The sequence below is a fragment of the Pseudophryne corroboree genome, chromosome 3, assembly GCF_028390025.1.
Source record: "Pseudophryne corroboree isolate aPseCor3 chromosome 3, aPseCor3.hap2, whole genome shotgun sequence".
Lineage (NCBI taxonomy): Eukaryota > Metazoa > Chordata > Amphibia > Anura > Myobatrachidae > Pseudophryne > Pseudophryne corroboree.
This window is the reverse complement of record NC_086446.1, coordinates 513,467,182-513,485,205: the sequence shown is the minus strand read 5'-3', so window position 1 is coordinate 513,485,205 and position 18,024 is coordinate 513,467,182.

Genomic DNA, 18,024 nt, shown 5'->3' with positions numbered 1-18,024 from the left:
CGTATACTGGTGGTCACTGTCAGCAAAACTCTGCACTGTACTCCTCCTATATAATACAGCTGCTCCCCAGTCCCCACAATTAAGCAATAAGCTCAAATATATGCAGCAACATTAATAAACGGAGAGGACGCCAGCCACGTCCTCTCCCTAACATTTCCAATGCACAAGTGAAAATGGCGGCGACGAGCGGCTACTTATATAGAATCCGAATCTCGCGAGAATCCAACAGCGGGATGATGACGTTCGAGTGCGCTCGGGTTAACCGAGCCATACGGGAGAATCCGAGTATGCCTCGAACCCGTGTAAAATGGGTGAAGTTCGGGGGGGTTCAGTTTCCGAGGAACCGAACCCGCTCATCACTAGGATATACCTACTGTTGTATACTCAATATTGGTAACTAGCCTTGTATTTATGTAGACCTCTGTGTGACATGCTGATATTCAAGTTATTCCAATGTATCCCCCCCCCCTTCCCGCCTTCCCTATCTCCATCTTCCCCACTCATTCTCTTCCTGTGACTTCTCTTTCAGTTACATTTGTTACTATTGCATGCAGGGCCGGTGCAAGGGTGTTCGGCGCCTCCCTGCAAACTATAAATTTGTGCCCTCCCTCCCATACTTAATAAAGAGCCAGTGCGCACCAAAGTCGCACGCCGCAAGAAGCAGGTGGGGTGTGGCCACACAATAGTACCAATTCAAATTACTCCACAAAGTCGCACAATCTTGTTCATATTACACCGCACATTGGGGGTCATTCTGACCCGTTCACACGCAACGGTTCTTCGCTGCGGTGCGAACGTGTCGGAATTGCGCATGCGTGCAAGACGCATTGCACACGCGCGTCATTGCCTGGTGACGGCCGTCGCCGGGAAGCGACGGCTGTTGCCAGGAAGTGACGCCGCCAGCGATAAAATGTGATCGCATCGGCGATCGCAGGAAGACGGACAGGCAGGAGGCGTTCCGGGGCAGATACTCACCGGTTTCCAGGCGTGGTGAGTCCAACGCAGGCTGATCCAGGTGTTTGGAGGGCGGATGTCGGACGTCACAGCCGGGAACATCATCGCTGGATCCGTCGCACTGGTGAGTAGCTGCAGGGCTGGTCTTGTTTTGCTTTAAACTTTTTTAGCATAGCAGGGCTGCACAAGCATTCGCAGCCCTGCTATGCTAAAATACACTCCCCCATAGATATTAGATAGATAGATAGATAGGTAGGTAATAGGCAGACACATAGATAAATAGATAGATAATAGACAGACACATAGACACATAGATAGACACATAGATAGACACATAGATAGACACATAGATAGACAGATAGATAGATAGATAGATAGATAGATAGATAGATAGATAGATAGATAGATAGACAGACAGACAGACACATAGATAGACACATAGATAGAGAGACAGACAATCACACATAAAAAGAAAACTCACTTTAGTTCCTCTGTACTGGTCTCGGGCAGTCTCTCTATTGTTCCTGAGTCCTGTCAGGTGATGAGATGGCTCCGTCCATGGAGATGGGGGCATCTAGTGGCTCCTGGCAGTACTGCAGTCAGCAGTAACTGCAACTCTCTGCTCCCGAAGCCGTCCTTTGTTGGTCCCATCCCCACGCCTCCTGCTGCCAGCGTCACAGCGCTGACACAGGATGGGAAGAGGTGACATCAGCGGCGGGGACTAGAAGATCCACGATCCAGGCTGCCAGCTGACACTGCTTGAACAGTGATAGGCGCAGTGGCAGCAGGCAACAACAGCGCACAGTGAAGGGATGCAGAGCAGTTAGAGCGCCTCTCCTGCCTGGCGCCTACCTTCACTGCATCCCTTCGCTGAGCGGGTTCCGACGGCTCTGATTGCATGTGTATGGATTTGGAGGTTGTTATATATCTCACTGGGTCTTTAATAGTATTTTCAATAATTTCTCCTCTGATATCATTACCTGGCCCTGTTCGCTGATACTTTGCACCCAATTATGTTGATCCATATACTGTCATCTGCAAACATTTGTTCTCTTTTCTATGAAAGCAATAAAAAATATTTGAAATAAATAAATAAATCTATTATTTTATATATTATATATTTATTATATATTATTATATTATTATAATACGAAATGGAACATGCAAATGCACTCTTCAGAGAAAAACACACACTCACACACAATGGAGGAGTTAAGCATTAGCACTGGGCATGCCACTGGCATTAAACATTTTTAATAAAAACACTAGTTATTTTAGTATAATAGCCTTTTTTTTTTAGAAGTCACAGCGCCGTGCCTGTAGTCACAGCATAATAAAAAAAACAGAGTTTTAAAATAATAATAATTGGTTTAAACTAGAGATGAGCAGTTTGGATTCCTTGGAGTCCAAGCTGCTCCGAACTTCTGGGTTCCGAGTGTTCCCAACCTGTGGCTCGGGTTTTCCCGCCAGACTTGGTTTCTACTTCAAGGCAAAACGTCTTACTCCCGGCGTCAGATTCTCGTCGGTTTCAGATTCTATGTAAGGCGCCACTGCGGGGACGTTACCATTTCACACCCAGCCATGCTGCGCTGTACTCTACTGTATTGGTTCTGCTGCGTCCACTGTCCAGACTCCCGACTTACAAGTGGCTGTGCTCTGTATATACAGATGTGTCCTCATACATCTTGCCTCAATGCGCCACGTAGCGGCAGATGCCTGGCATGAGTGAGCTGTCAGATCTCGTGTAACTCTGTTAGCATCAGGCGTCTTTTTTGCTGAACATGCATCTTATTCGCATCAATATATGAATAGGATGCATAAGCAGACTATGCTGATTAAAATTATATGTGGCATGCCTATATTCTCTGTGCATCTGGGCTATATCTGCATATGAAATGCTATGTAATGTACCATTTTGTATGCAGACACAGCTGCGATCGCACACAGAATATAGTTCAAAACATCGTTTTGCGAATAAGACACATTGTAATGGAAAAAGTCACACGTAAAGACAGTGCTAGAAGGGCTGTTTAATGTGCAGAGTGGCTAAATGTAAATGGACACATCTGTAGTCAGTGTATAGGGGGCACACTTCTGTATGCTGCGCTACTCTGTGGTATTGGCTGTGTTGTGTCAGACTCCAGACTTACAAATGGGTGTGCTATGTATATAGTAAGTGTATAGGGGGCATGCTGCTGTGTGCTGTGTTGTAAATTGGCTGTGCTGTGTCCATCTAAAGTGGCTGTTCACAAGCAGCACTACATTGAGTATTGTGTGACTCACTGTCAGATAGTCTTCTATTGTTTGTACTGTTTGGTGTACTTTAGCCTAGTGCACTCAATTCACATGCATATTTAAGCCCTGTGACTCCATGCAGTGATCTGCAAATTGAAAAATGGATAACATTAGAGATGTAAGGCGGGCACTTTTCGAGTTTTGTGTTTTGGTTTTGGTTCCATGCTCGTGTTTTGGATCTGGATTGGTTTTGCCAAAACCACCCTTTCGTGTTTTGATTTTGGTTTTGGATCTGGATGATTTAAAAAAAAAAAAACATAAAAACAGCTAAAATCACAGATTTTGGGGGTAATTTTGATCCTACGGTATTATTAACCTCAATAACATTCATTTCCACTCAACGGTCAATTGTCATTTGCTCCCATACAATACCAGATTTTTGTTCCAACCAGAAAGATTGGACAGATAATCTTAAAGTGTCCCGGGCCCTTAACACCTGGGGGTAAATTTATTAAAGGTCGACTTTGGTCAATTTGCTTTTTTTGTGTGAATAAGCTGTGATTTTGCTTATTGACAATTTGCTAAGGATTAAATAGCATGGAATTTGACTGACATATTGGGCACATTGTCTAGAGTGTACCTACTATGTCGCTGACAAAGCACCCTCCCGCGGGTCATGAACAACATCCTCCATCGGCCCTACATACAGGGCCGATGGAGGATGTTGTTTAGCGAGGATCATGCTGCCGAATGCAGAATAGCTGCCTCCGTTGCTCTTCCGCTGACAGGACCCGACAGGGAAACCGGCATTGGCAAGTGCATACACACTTATCGTTGCCGGCTCATCTGCCAGGTCCCGTCGCTGCCGATATCAGGTTGGGTACACATTGTATAGTGTGTACCCACTTTAAGAGGGTTACACTGCCCCACCAGACAACCCCTGCCTTGCTTTACCCTATTAGATTGAAAGCAGAAAATCTCTGACCTTCGTCTTTTTTTGTTGTTTACTTTTTTTTGTTTCTTTTTTTTTTGATCAGTTAAAGAGTTTAGTTTTGCTGGTTTGCATTTTTATTTATTGATTATTTTTATGTTTGCATGTTGTACGGTTCAGTGTTTTATTGACCATTCCTTTTTTATTTCAGTGATCTACTGATTGTTTCATTTACTAAGATTTGTGTGCTCAAAGTCTTGAAGTTTCATTTATAAAGTTTATATTTTTTGTACAATCTGTCTCATTTGGATAGTCTTTTGTTATACATCATGCAATGCCGTGGTAATGTAACATTCAAAATAAATATAGGTTTGTTTTTTTAATGCAACTGATATTTTAGAGATATTTACGTATGATTCCTAAAAATTACATCAATACTACACCTGCAGCAGCACCACTGGCGTATTTATAATGGGCGCAGGGGGCCCACACCGCACACCCTGCACCCATTATTTTTAATACTTACCGTTGGGAGTCTCACGGCGCAGCAGCAGCACTGCAGAAATCACTGGGAAAATGGCACAGCTCCTTTTTTCCCAGTGTTTCGTGCATGCACTGTAGTAAAATCACTGGGAAAATGGCCGTGGTGCCATCTTCGCAGCAATCTGCGCATGTGCTGTAGATTCTGGGGCATCGCCCAGAAATTCAGCACTGCCGGGTAGAGAGGAGGGGGCCCAGATGTAGCCTGCACATGGGCCTCCTCCTCTCTAGAAATGCCCCTGAGCAGCACCCTTTCATTTACCTGTAACCAGAATTATTTAACCCTTTTTTTTGTAAGTAGGAAAATCAGACTACTACCCCAGTATACTGTACATCTATCTGTCTGTCTGTCTATCTCAGTGGTTCTCAAATCCTGTCCTCAGGACCCCCAACAGCTCACATTTTCCAGGTCACCCAGCAGGAGCACAGGGGTATTCATTACTCAGTGACACATTTTAAAAGATCCACAGGTGGACCTAATTATTTCATTTGTGAATAAGGTGGGTATTTATCAAAGCACAGAGAGAGAGAAAATTGTGAGTGATAAAGTACCAGCCAATCTGTTTCTGCCATACATGTAACAGGCTGTGTTTGAAAAATAACAAGAGCTGATTGGTTGGTACTCTCACAATTTTATCTCCCTAGATGAGAATACCTAAAAACACAAGAACTGTTAGGGGGGTCCTGAGTACTGAGTTTTTTTGAACTTATGGTCTATCTAATATAATCTTTCCACCATGCAGATTTAATATATGCAGTGGCTAATTGATTTCATAGATTATAATTGAATTACAAATGGCAAATCTATATTTAAACAAGCACCTGAATGCATAAAGGATCTTACAATCTCCTACGAGATGTGACCAATGGAACAGAGAAGCATGGAATATATTCAGCATCTTAATGCAGCATAAGCATGGATATTTCTTTCGCCTTGTTCATGAGTGTGGATAATGATGCACAATCAGAATAATTTCTATGTCCTTAGAAGTTAGAGCTCTATTTAAAAAGAAGGCTGTAATTTTGCTTCCTGAACAAAGGCATATATTTACATCTGCAAAAAATGTGTCTGTATCAAAATAGGCTTTGATGATGACTGAGTTGTCTTTTATATTTAAAAAAAAAGTATAAGTAAATAACAATGGGCCTGATTCAGTGATGGACATAATGGGCAGGTGACTTGGTTTTTTTGCACTGTAAATGCAGTGTGGTACCTTGGCCTGGGGGTCCCTTGCCCTGGACTTAAACCTTAGTGTTAGGGACCCACCAGATGAGGTCACCTGGTCACAGTTTATGGACCCATATTTTTGGCCATAATGAGGCTAAGCACCTCAAATTTACTCTGTGTTATATTGCAGAGTTTACTATAATTATTCTGATTAGCAGTGATTAGTATTTAGAGGGTGCACCTGCATTTTCTGTTTTTCTCTGTATAGAACTACAACTAAGTCTCAGCATGGTAGCATGTTTAGAATTAGGTTGTGCGGTCCAAGCACCTAGCCCCCCAAATATTTTATTTACATTTTTTAACCACAACTAAATTCTACAAAAAAATGTTAAAAAGTAAAACTGAGAATTAGAATGGATTAGAAGTATATATCATCAGCAAATAAATTAGCTTTACATCTTAATTGACTTAGCTTCAAAGTGCTGAATACATAGGGCATTTATGTCTAGTGCCAATGCCCAACTTGACTGATTCAGAGCTTAGACCGTTTGTCAAGGGACTGAAATGCAAAGATTAAATACTGTAGCTTGTTAGAACTCCCCATAAATATTATGTTTTTTGAATGTACAAATAGAATAGGCAAGGATTTACAATCAAACACTCTGCATCTATTTCTAAAATTATAGAAGGACGTTTCAGTTTGTTATTATCTCAAGCTTGTCCCATGGGCCAAAACCTACTTTGTCTAGCTCAATCAAATTAGTCAGTAGAGTATTCAATCATTAGATTTTAAGGATGATACAAATCTGGAATTTGTGTATATTGTGGGATCTTTACAGGGTGTTTCAGATGACAATAATTAATTCTAGAGGAAAAATGAACGTGTTAAAGATGTGAGGTTAACCTTTGAGAACAGACCTTACAAAACGCCACAAAAGCCATATGGCAAAGTTGGGTTGGGCCAAGCATGGGCGGTTTCTGTAGGGGGGAAAATGCCAACGAGTCAATCTCACATTGGGCTACAGTTAGCCAGTCAGCTATTTTCTAGAGATGAGCGGGTTCGGTTCCTCTGAATCCGAACCCGCCCGAACTTCAGGTTTTTTTACACGGGTCCGAGCAGGCTCGGATCTTCCCGCCTTGCTCGGCTAACCCGAGCGCGCCCGAACGTCATCATCACGCTGTCGGATTCTCGCGAGGCTCGGATTCTATCGCAAGACTCGGATTCTATATAAGGAGCCGCGCGTCGCCGCCATTTTCACACGTGCATTGAGAGTCATAGGGAGAGGACGTGGCTGGCGTCCTCTCCGTTTAGAGAAGAGAGAGACACAGTATTTTGGGGAGCATTATTAGGAGGAGTACTACTATACTGTATACTACTATACTACTTGCTGAAGTGATATTTATAGATTAGATAGTGTGACTGTAAGTGTATTATCTGACTTGTGGGGGAGACACTGACAGTGGAGAGCAGTTAGAGTCTGAGAGCAGGACTCAGGAGTACATATAACGTACAGTGCACACTTTTGCTGCCAGAGTCAGTGCCACACTGCCATTGTTGTGACCACACTGACCACCAGTATAATAATATATTTTGTGATTGTCTGCTTAGGCCTCGGAGTACTAGTTGCAAGTTGCAACGTGACCTGAAGTGACCACCAGTTTAATAATCAATCACCACCAGTTTAATATATATATATATATATATATATATATATATATAATTGTATATAATATATATATATATATATAATATTGTATACCACCTACCCGTGGTTTTTTTTTTTTTCATTCTTCTTTATACATACTACTATAGTAGCTTACTGTAGCAGTCTGCGGTGCTGTGCTGACCTGACAGTGTCCAGCAGGTCCGTCATCAGTCATTACATAATAAATATATATAGTACCTGTCCGGCTGCAGTACTAGTGATATTATATTGATTCATCTCATTATCAATAATTTATCATCCAGTCTAGACTCTATATTAGCAGCAGACACAGTACGTTAGTCCACGGCTGTAGCTACCTCTGTGTCGGCACTCGGCAGTCCATCCATAATTGTATACCACCTACCCGTGGTTTTTTTTTTTCTTTCTTCTTTGTACATACTACTATAGTATAGTAGCTTACTGTAGCAGTCTGCGGTGCTGCTGAGCTGACAGTGTCCAGCAGGTCCGTCATCAGTCATCATTACCTAATAAATATATTATCTACCTGTCCGGCTGCAGTACTAGTGATATTATATATACATACATATATATATTGATTTCATCTCATTATCAATCATCCAGTCTATATTAGCAGCAGACACAGTACGTTAGTCCACGGCTGTAGCTACCTCTGTGTCGGCACTCGGCAGTCCATCCATAATTGTATACCACCTACCCGTGGTTTTTTTTTTTCTTTCTTCTTTGTACATACTACTATAGTATAGTAGCTTACTGTAGCAGTCTGCGGTGCTGCTGAGCTGACAGTGTCCAGCAGGTCCGTCATCAGTCATCATTACCTAATAAATATATTATCTACCTGTCCGGCTGCAGTACTAGTGATATTATATATACATACATATATATATTGATTTCATCTCATTATCAATCATCCAGTCTATATTAGCAGCAGACACAGTACGTTAGTCCACGGCTGTAGCTACCTCTGTGTCGGCACTCGGCAGTCCATCCATAATTGTATACCACCTACCCGTGTTTTTTTTTTCTTTCTTCTTTGTACATACTACTATAGTATAGTAGCTTACTGTAGCAGTCTGCGGTGCTGCTGAGCTGACAGTGTCCAGCAGGTCCATCATCAGTCATCATTACCTAATAAATATATTATCTACCTGTCCGGCTGCAGTACTAGTGATATTATATATACATACATATATATATATTGATTTCATCTCATTATCATCCAGTCTATATTAGCAGCAGACACAGTACGGTAGTCCACGGCTGTAGCTACCTCTGTGTCGGCACTCGGCAGTCCATCCATAATTGTATACCACCTACCCGTGTTTTTTTTTTTTTCTTTCGTCTTTGTACATACTACTATAGTATAGTAGCTTACTGTAGCAGTCTGCGGTGCTGCTGAGCTGACAGTGTCCAGCAGGTCCGTCATCAGTCATCATTACCTAATAAATATATTATCTACCTGTCCGGCTGCAGTACTAGTGATATTATATATACATACATATATATATATTGATTTCATCTCATTATCATCCAGTCTATATTAGCAGCAGACACAGTACGGTAGTCCACGGCTGTAGCTACCTCTGTGTCGGCACTCGGCAGTCCATCCATAAGTATACTAGTATCCATCCATCTCCATTGTTTACCTGAGGTGCCTTTTAGTTGTGCCTATTAAAATATGGAGAACAAAAATGTTGAGGTTCCAAAATTAGGGAAAGATCAAGATCCACTTCCACCTCGTGCTGAAGCTGCTGCCACTAGTCATGGCCGAGACGATGAAATGCCAGCAACGTCGTCTGCCAAGGCCGATGCCCAATGTCATAGTACAGAGCATGTCAAATCCAAAACACCAAATATCAGTAAAAAAAGGACTCCAAAACCTAAAATAAAATTGTCGGAGGAGAAGCGTAAACTTGCCAATATGCCATTTACCACACGGAGTGGCAAGGAACGGCTGAGGCCCTGGCCTATGTTCATGGCTAGTGGTTCAGCTTCACATGAGGATGGAAGCACTCAGCCTCTCGCTAGAAAACTGAAAAGACTCAAGCTGGCAAAAGCACCACAAAGAACTGTGCGTTCTTCGAAATCCCAAATCCACAAGGAGAGTCCAATTGTGTCGGTTGCGATGCCTGACCTTCCCAACACTGGACGTGAAGAGCATGCGCCTTCCACCATTTGCACGCCCCCTGCAAGTGCTGGAAGGAGCACCCGCAGTCCAGTTCCTGATAGTCAGATTGAAGATGTCAGTGTTGAAGTACACCAGGATGAGGAGGATATGGGTGTTGCTGGCGCTGGGGAGGAAATTGACCAGGAGGATTCTGATGGTGAGGTGGTTTGTTTAAGTCAGGCACCCGGGGAGACACCTGTTGTCCGTGGGAGGAATATGGCCGTTGACATGCCTGGTGAAAATACCAAAAAAATCAGCTCTTCAGTGTGGAGGTATTTCAACAGAAAAGCGGACAACAGGTGTCAAGCCGTGTGTTGCCTTTGTCAAGCTGTAATAAGTAGGGGTAAGGACGTTAACCACCTCGGAACATCCTCCCTTATACGTCACCTGCAGCGCATTCATAATAAGTCAGTGACAAGTTCAAAAACTTTGGGTGACAGCGGAAGCAGTCCACTGACCAGTAAATCCCTTCCTCTTGTAACCAAGCTCACGCAAACCACCCCACCAACTCCCTCAGTGTCAATTTCCTCCTTCCCCAGGAATGCCAATAGTCCTGCAGGCCATGTCACTGGCAATTCTGACGATTCCTCTCCTGCCTGGGATTCCTCCGATGCATCCTTGCGTGTAACGCCTACTGCTGCTGGCGCTGCTGTTGTTGCTGCTGGGAGTCGATGGTCATCCCAGAGGGGAAGTCGGAAGACCACTTGTACTACTTCCAGTAAGCAATTGACTGTCCAACAGTCCTTTGCGAGGAAGATGAAATATCACAGCAGTCATCCTGCTGCAAAGCGGATAACTGAGGCCTTGACAACTATGTTGGTGTTAGACGTGCGTCCGGTATCCGCCGTTAGTTCACAGGGAACTACACAATTTCTTGAGGTAGTGTGCCCCCGTTACCAAATACCATCTAGGTTCCACTTCTCTAGGCAGGCGATACCGAAAATGTACACAGACCTCAGAAAAAGACTCACCAGTGTCCTAAAAAATGCAGCTGTACCCAATGTCCACTTAACCACGGACATGTGGACAAGTGGAGCAGGGCAGGGTCAGGACTATATGACTGTGACAGCCCACTGGGTAGATGTATGGACTCCCGCCGCAAGAACAGCAGCGGCGGCACCAGTAGCAGCATCTCGCAAACGCCAACTCTTTCCTAGGCAGGCTACGCTTTGTATCACCGCTTTCCAGAATACGCACACAGCTGAAAACCTCTTACGGCAACTGAGGAAGATCATCGCGGAATGGCTTACCCCAATTGGACTCTCCTGTGGATTTGTGGCATCGGACAACGCCAGCAATATTGTGTGTGCATTAAATATGGGCAAATTCCAGCACGTCCCATGTTTTGCACATACCTTGAATTTGGTGGTGCAGAATTTTTTAAAAAACGACAGGGGCGTGCAAGAGATGCTGTCGGTGGCCAGAAGAATTGCGGGACACTTTCGGCGTACAGGCACCACGTACAGAAGACTGGAGCACCACCAAAAACTACTGAACCTGCCCTGCCATCATCTGAAGCAAGAAGTGGTAACGAGGTGGAATTCAACCCTCTATATGCTTCAGAGGTTGGAGGAGCAGCAAAAGGCCATTCAAGCCTATACAATTGAGCACGATATAGGAGGTGGAATGCACCTGTCTCAAGCACAGTGGAGAATGATTTCAACGTTGTGCAAGGTTCTGATGCCCTTTGAACTTGCCACACGTGAAGTCAGTTCAGACACTGCCAGCCTGAGTCAGGTCATTCCCCTCATCAGGCTTTTGCAGAAGAAGCTGGAGACATTGAAGGAGGAGCTAACACGGAGCGATTCCGCTAGGCATGTGGGACTTGTGGATGGAGCCCTTAATTCGCTTAACAAGGATTCACGGGTGGTCAATCTGTTGAAATCAGAGCACTACATTTTGGCCACCGTGCTCGATCCTAGATTTAAAGCCTACCTTGGATCTCTCTTTCCGGCAGACACAAGTCTGCTGGGGTTGAAAGACCTGCTGGTGAGAAAATTGTCAAGTCAAGCGGAACGCGACCTGTCAACATCTCCTCCTTCATATTCTCCCGCAACTGGGGGTGCGAGGAAAAGGCTCAGAATTCCGAGCCCACCCGCTGGCGGTGATGCAGGGCAGTCTGGAGCGACTGCTGATGCTGACATCTGGTCCGGACTGAAGGACCTGACAACGATTACGGACATGTCGTCTACTGTCACTGCATATGATTCTCTCACCATTGAAAGAATGGTGGAGGATTATATGAGTGACCGCATCCAAGTAGGCACGTCACACAGTCCGTACTTATACTGGCAGGAAAAAGAGGCAATTTGGAGGCCCTTGCACAAACTGGCTTTATTCTACCTAAGTTGCCCTCCCACAAGTGTGTACTCCGAAAGAGTGTTTAGTGCCGCCGCTCACCTTGTCAGCAATCGGCGTTAGAGATGAGCTCCTGAAATTTTTCGGGTTTTGTGTTTTGGTTTTGGGTTCGGTTCCGCGGCCGTGTTTTGGGTTCGAACGCGTTTTGGCAAAACCTCACCGAATTTTTTTTGTCGGATTCGGGTGTGTTTTGGATTCGGGTGTTTTTTTTTAAAAAAACACTAAAAAACAGCTTAAATCATAGAATTTGGGGGTCATTTTGATCCCAAAGTATTATTAACCTCAAAAACCATAATTTCCACTCATTTTCAGTCTATTCTGAATACCTCACACCTCACAATATTATTTTTAGTCCTAAAATTTGCACCGAGGTCGCTGTGTGAGTAAGATAAGCGACCCTAGTGGCCGACACAAACACCGGGCCCATCTAGGAGTGGCACTGCAGTGTCACGCAGGATGTCCCTTCCAAAAAACCCTCCCCAAACAGCACATGACGCAAAGAAAAAAAGAGGCGCAATGAGGTAGCTGTGTGAGTAAGATTAGCGACCCTAGTGGCCGACACAAACACCGGGCCCATCTAGGAGTGGCACTGCAGTGTCACGCAGGATGTCCCTTCCAAAAAACCCTCCCCAAACAGCACATGACGCAAAGAAAAAAAGAGGCGCAATGAGGTAGCTGACTGTGTGAGTAAGATTAGCGACCCTAGTGGCCGACACAAACACCGGGCCCATCTAGGAGTGGCACTGCAGTGTCACGCAGGATGTCCCTTCCAAAAAACCCTCCCCAATCAGCACATGATGCAAAGAAAAAGAAAAGAAAAAAGAGGTGCAAGATGGAATTGTCCTTGGGCCCTCCCACCCACCCTTATGTTGTATAAACAAAACAGGACATGCACACTTTAACCAACCCATCATTTCAGTGACAGGGTCTGCCACACGACTGTGACTGATATGACGGGTTGGTTTGGACCCCCCCCAAAAAAGAAGCAATTAATCTCTCCTTGCACAAACTGGCTCTACAGAGGCAAGATGTCCACCTCATCTTCACCCTCCGATATATCACCGTGTACATCCCCCTCCTCACAGATTATCAATTCGTCCCCACTGGAATCCACCATCTCAGCTCCCTGTGTACTTTGTGGAGGCAATTGCTGCTGGTCAATGTCTCCGCGGAGGAATTGATTATAATTCATTTTAATGAACATCATCTTCTCCACATTTTCTGGATGTAACCTCGTACGCCGATTGCTGACAAGGTGAGCGGCGGCACTAAACACTCTTTCGGAGTACACACTTGTGGGAGGGCAACTTAGGTAGAATAAAGCCAGTTTGTGCAAGGGCCTCCAAATTGCCTCTTTTTCCTGCCAGTATAAGTACGGACTGTGTGACGTGCCTACTTGGATGCGGTCACTCATATAATCCTCCACCATTCTATCAATGTTGAGAGAATCATATGCAGTGACAGTAGACGACATGTCCGTAATCGTTGTCAGGTCCTTCAGTCCGGACCAGATGTCAGCATCAGCAGTCGCTCCAGACTGCCCTGCATCACCGCCAGCGGGTGGGCTCGGAATTCTGAGCCTTTTCCTCGCACCCCCAGTTGCGGGAGAATGTGAAGGAGGAGATGTTGACAGGTCGCGTTCCGCTTGACTTGACAATTTTGTCACCAGCAGGTCTTTCAACCCCAGCAGACCTGTGTCTGCCGGAAAGAGAGATCCAAGGTAGGCTTTAAATCTAGGATCGAGCACGGTGGCCAAAATGTAGTGCTCTGATTTCAACAGATTGACCACCCGTGAATCCTTGTTAAGCGAATTAAGGGCTGCATCCACAAGTCCCACATGCCTAGCGGAATCGCTCCCTTTTAGCTCCTTCTTCAATGCCTCCAGCTTCTTCTGCAAAAGCCTGATGAGGGGAATGACCTGACTCAGGCTGGCAGTGTCTGAACTGACTTCACGTGTGGCAAGTTCAAAGGGCATCAGAACCTTGCACAACGTTGAAATCATTCTCCACTGCGCTTGAGACAGGTGCATTCCACCTACTATATCGTGCTCAATTGTATAGGCTTGAATGGCCTTTTGCTGCTCCTCCAACCTCTGAAGCATATAGAGGGTTGAATTCCACCTCGTTACCACTTCTTGCTTCAGATGATGGCAGGGCAGGTTCAGTAGTTTTTGGTGGTGCTCCAGTCTTCTGTACGTGGTGCCTGTACGCCGAAAGTGTCCCGCAATTTTTCTGGCCACCGACAGCATCTCTTGCACGCCCCTGTCGTTTTTTAAAAAATTCTGCACCACCAAATTCAAGGTATGTGCAAAACATGGGACGTGCTGGAATTTGCCCATATTTAATGCACACACAATATTGCTGGCGTTGTCCGATGCCACAAATCCACAGGAGAGTCCAATTGGGGTAAGCCATTCCGCGATGATCTTCCTCAGTTGCCGTAAGAGGTTTTCAGCTGTGTGCGTATTCTGGAAAGCGGTGATACAAAGCGTAGCCTGCCTAGGAAAGAGTTGGCGTTTGCGAGATGCTGCTACTGGTGCCGCCGCTGCTGTTCTTGCGGCGGGAGTCCATACATCTACCCAGTGGGCTGTCACAGTCATATAGTCCTGACCCTGCCCTGCTCCACTTGTCCACATGTCCGTGGTTAAGTGGACATTGGGTACAACTGCATTTTTTAGGACACTGGTGAGTCTTTTTCTGACGTCCGTGTACATTCTCGGTATCGCCTGCCTAGAGAAGTGGAACCTAGATGGTATTTGGTAACGGGGGCACACTGCCTCAATAAATTGTCTAGTTCCCTGTGAACTAACGGCGGATACCGGACGCACGTCTAACACCAACATAGTTGTCAAGGACTCAGTTATCCGCTTTGCAGTAGGATGACTGCTGTGATATTTCATCTTCCTCGCAAAGGACTGTTGAACAGTCAATTGCTTACTGGAAGTAGTACAAGTGGGCTTACGACTTCCCCTCTGGGATGACCATCGACTCCCAGCGGCAACAACAGCAGCGCCAGCAGCAGTAGGCGTTACACGCAAGGATGCATCGGAGGAATCCCAGGCAGGAGAGGACTCGTCAGAATTGCCAGTGACATGGCCTGCAGGACTATTGGCATTCCTGGGGAAGGAGGAAATTGACACTGAGGGAGTTGGTGGGGTGGTTTGCGTGAGCTTGGTTACAAGAGGAAGGGATTTACTGGTCAGTGGACTGCTTCCGCTGTCACCCAAAGTTTTTGAACTTGTCACTGACTTATTATGAATGCGCTGCAGGTGACGTATAAGGGAGGATGTTCCGAGGTGGTTAACGTCCTTACCCCTACTTATTACAGCTTGACAAAGGGAACACATGGCTTGACACCTGTTGTCCGCATTTCTGGTGAAATACCTCCACACCGAAGAGCTGATTTTTTTGGTATTTTCACCTGGCATGTCAACGGCCATATTCCTCCAACGGACAACAGGTGTCTCCCCGGGTGCCTGACTTAAACAAACCACCTCACCATCAGAATCCTCCTGGTCAATTTCCTCCCCAGCGCCAGCAACACCCATATCCTCCTCATCCTGGTGTACTTCAACACTGACATCTTCAATCTGACTATCAGGAACTGGACTGCGGGTGCTCCTTCCAGCACTTGCAGGGGGCGTGCAAATGGTGGAAGGCGCATGCTCTTCACGTCCAGTGTTGGGAAGGTCAGGCATCGCAACCGACACAATTGGACTCTCCTTGTGGATTTGGGATTTCGAAGAATGCACAGTTCTTTGCTGTGCTGCTTTTGCCAGCTTGAGTCTTTTCATTTTTCTAGCGAGAGGCTGAGTGCTTCCATCCTCATGTGAAGCTGAACCACTAGCCATGAACATAGGCCAGGGCCTCAGCCGTTCCTTGCCACTCCGTGTGGTAAATGGCATATTGGCAAGTTTACGCTTCTCCTCCGACAATTTTATTTTAGGTTTTGGAGTCCTTTTTTTACTGATATTTGGTGTTTTGGATTTGACATGCTCTGTACTATGACATTGGGCATCGGCCTTGGCAGACGACGTTGCTGGCATTTCATCGTCTCGGCCATGACTAGTGGCAGCAGCTTCAGCACGAGGTGGAAGTGGATCTTGATCTTTCCCTAATTTTGGAACCTCAACATTTTTGTTCTCCATATTTTAATAGGCACAACTAAAAGGCACCTCAGGTAAACAATGGAGATGGATGGATTGGATACTAGTATACAATTATGGACGGGCTGCCGAGTGCCGACACAGAGGTAGCCACAGCCGTGAACTACCGCACTGTACTGTGTCTGCTGCTAATATATAGACTGGTTGATAAAGAGATAGTATACTCGTAACTAGTATGTATGTATAAAGAAAGAAAAAAAAACCACGGTTAGGTGGTATATACAATTATGGACGGGCTGCCGAGTGCCGACACAGAGGTAGCCACAGCCGTGAACTACCGCACTGTACTGTGTCTGCTGCTAATATATAGACTGGTTGATAAAGAGATAGTATACTCGTAACTAGTATGTATGTATAAAGAAAGAAAAAAAAACCACGGTTAGGTGGTATATACAATTATGGACGGGCTGCCGAGTGCCGACACAGAGGTAGCCACAGCCGTGAACTACCGCACTGTACTGTGTCTGCTGCTAATATATAGACTGGTTGATAAAGAGATAGTATACTCGTAACTAGTATGTATGTATAAAGAAAGAAAAAAAAACCACGGTTAGGTGGTATATACAATTATGGACGGGCTGCCGAGTGCCGACACAGAGGTAGCCACAGCCGTGAACTACCGCACTGTACTGTGTCTGCTGCTAATATATAGACTGGTTGATAAAGAGATAGTATACTCGTAACTAGTATGTATGTATAAAGAAAGAAAAAAAAACCACGGTTAGGTGGTATATACAATTATGGACGGGCTGCCGAGTGCCGACACAGAGGTAGCCACAGCCGTGAACTACCGCACTGTACTGTGTCTGCTGCTAATATATAGACTGGTTGATAAAGAGATAGTATACTCGTAACTAGTATGTATGTATAAAGAAAGAAAAAAAAACCACGGTTAGGTGGTATATACAATTATGGACGGGCTGCCGAGTGCCGACACAGAGGTAGCCACAGCCGTGAACTACCGCACTGTACTGTGTCTGCTGCTAATATAGACTGGTTGATAAAGAGATAGTATACTCGTAACTAGTATGTATGTATAAAGAAAGAAAAAAAAACCACGGTTAGGTGGTATATACAATTATGGACGGGCTGCCGAGTGCCGACACAGAGGTAGCCACAGCCGTGAACTACCGCACTGTACTGTGTCTGCTGCTAATATAGACTGGTTGATAAAGAGATAGTATACTACTAATATTATATATACTGGTGGTCAGGTCACTGGTCACTAGTCACACTGGCAGTGGCACTCCTGCAGCAAAAGTGTGCACTGTTTAATTTTAATATAATATTATGTACTCCTGGCTCCTGCTATAACCTATAACTGGCACTGCAGTAGTGCTCCCCAGTCTCCCCCACAATTATAAGCTGTGTGAGCTGAGCAGTCAGACAGATATATAATATATATAGATGATGCAGCACACTGGCCTGAGCCTGAGCAGTGCACACAGATATGGTATGTGACTGACTGAGTCACTGTGTGTATCGCTTTTTTCAGGCAGAGAACGGATATATTAAATAAACTGCACTGTGTGTCTGGTGGTCACTCACTATATAATATATTATGTACTCCTGGCTCCTGCTATAACCTATAACTGGCACTGCAGTAGTGCTCCCCAGTCTCCCCCACAATTATAAGCTGTGTGAGCTGAGCAGTCAGACAGATATATATAATATTATATATAGATAATAGATGATGCAGCACACTGGCCTGAGCCTGAGCAGTGCACACAGATATGGTATGTGACTGAGTCACTGTGTGCTGTGTATCGCTTTTTTCAGGCAGAGAACGGATTATAAATAAAACTGGTGGTCACTATCAGC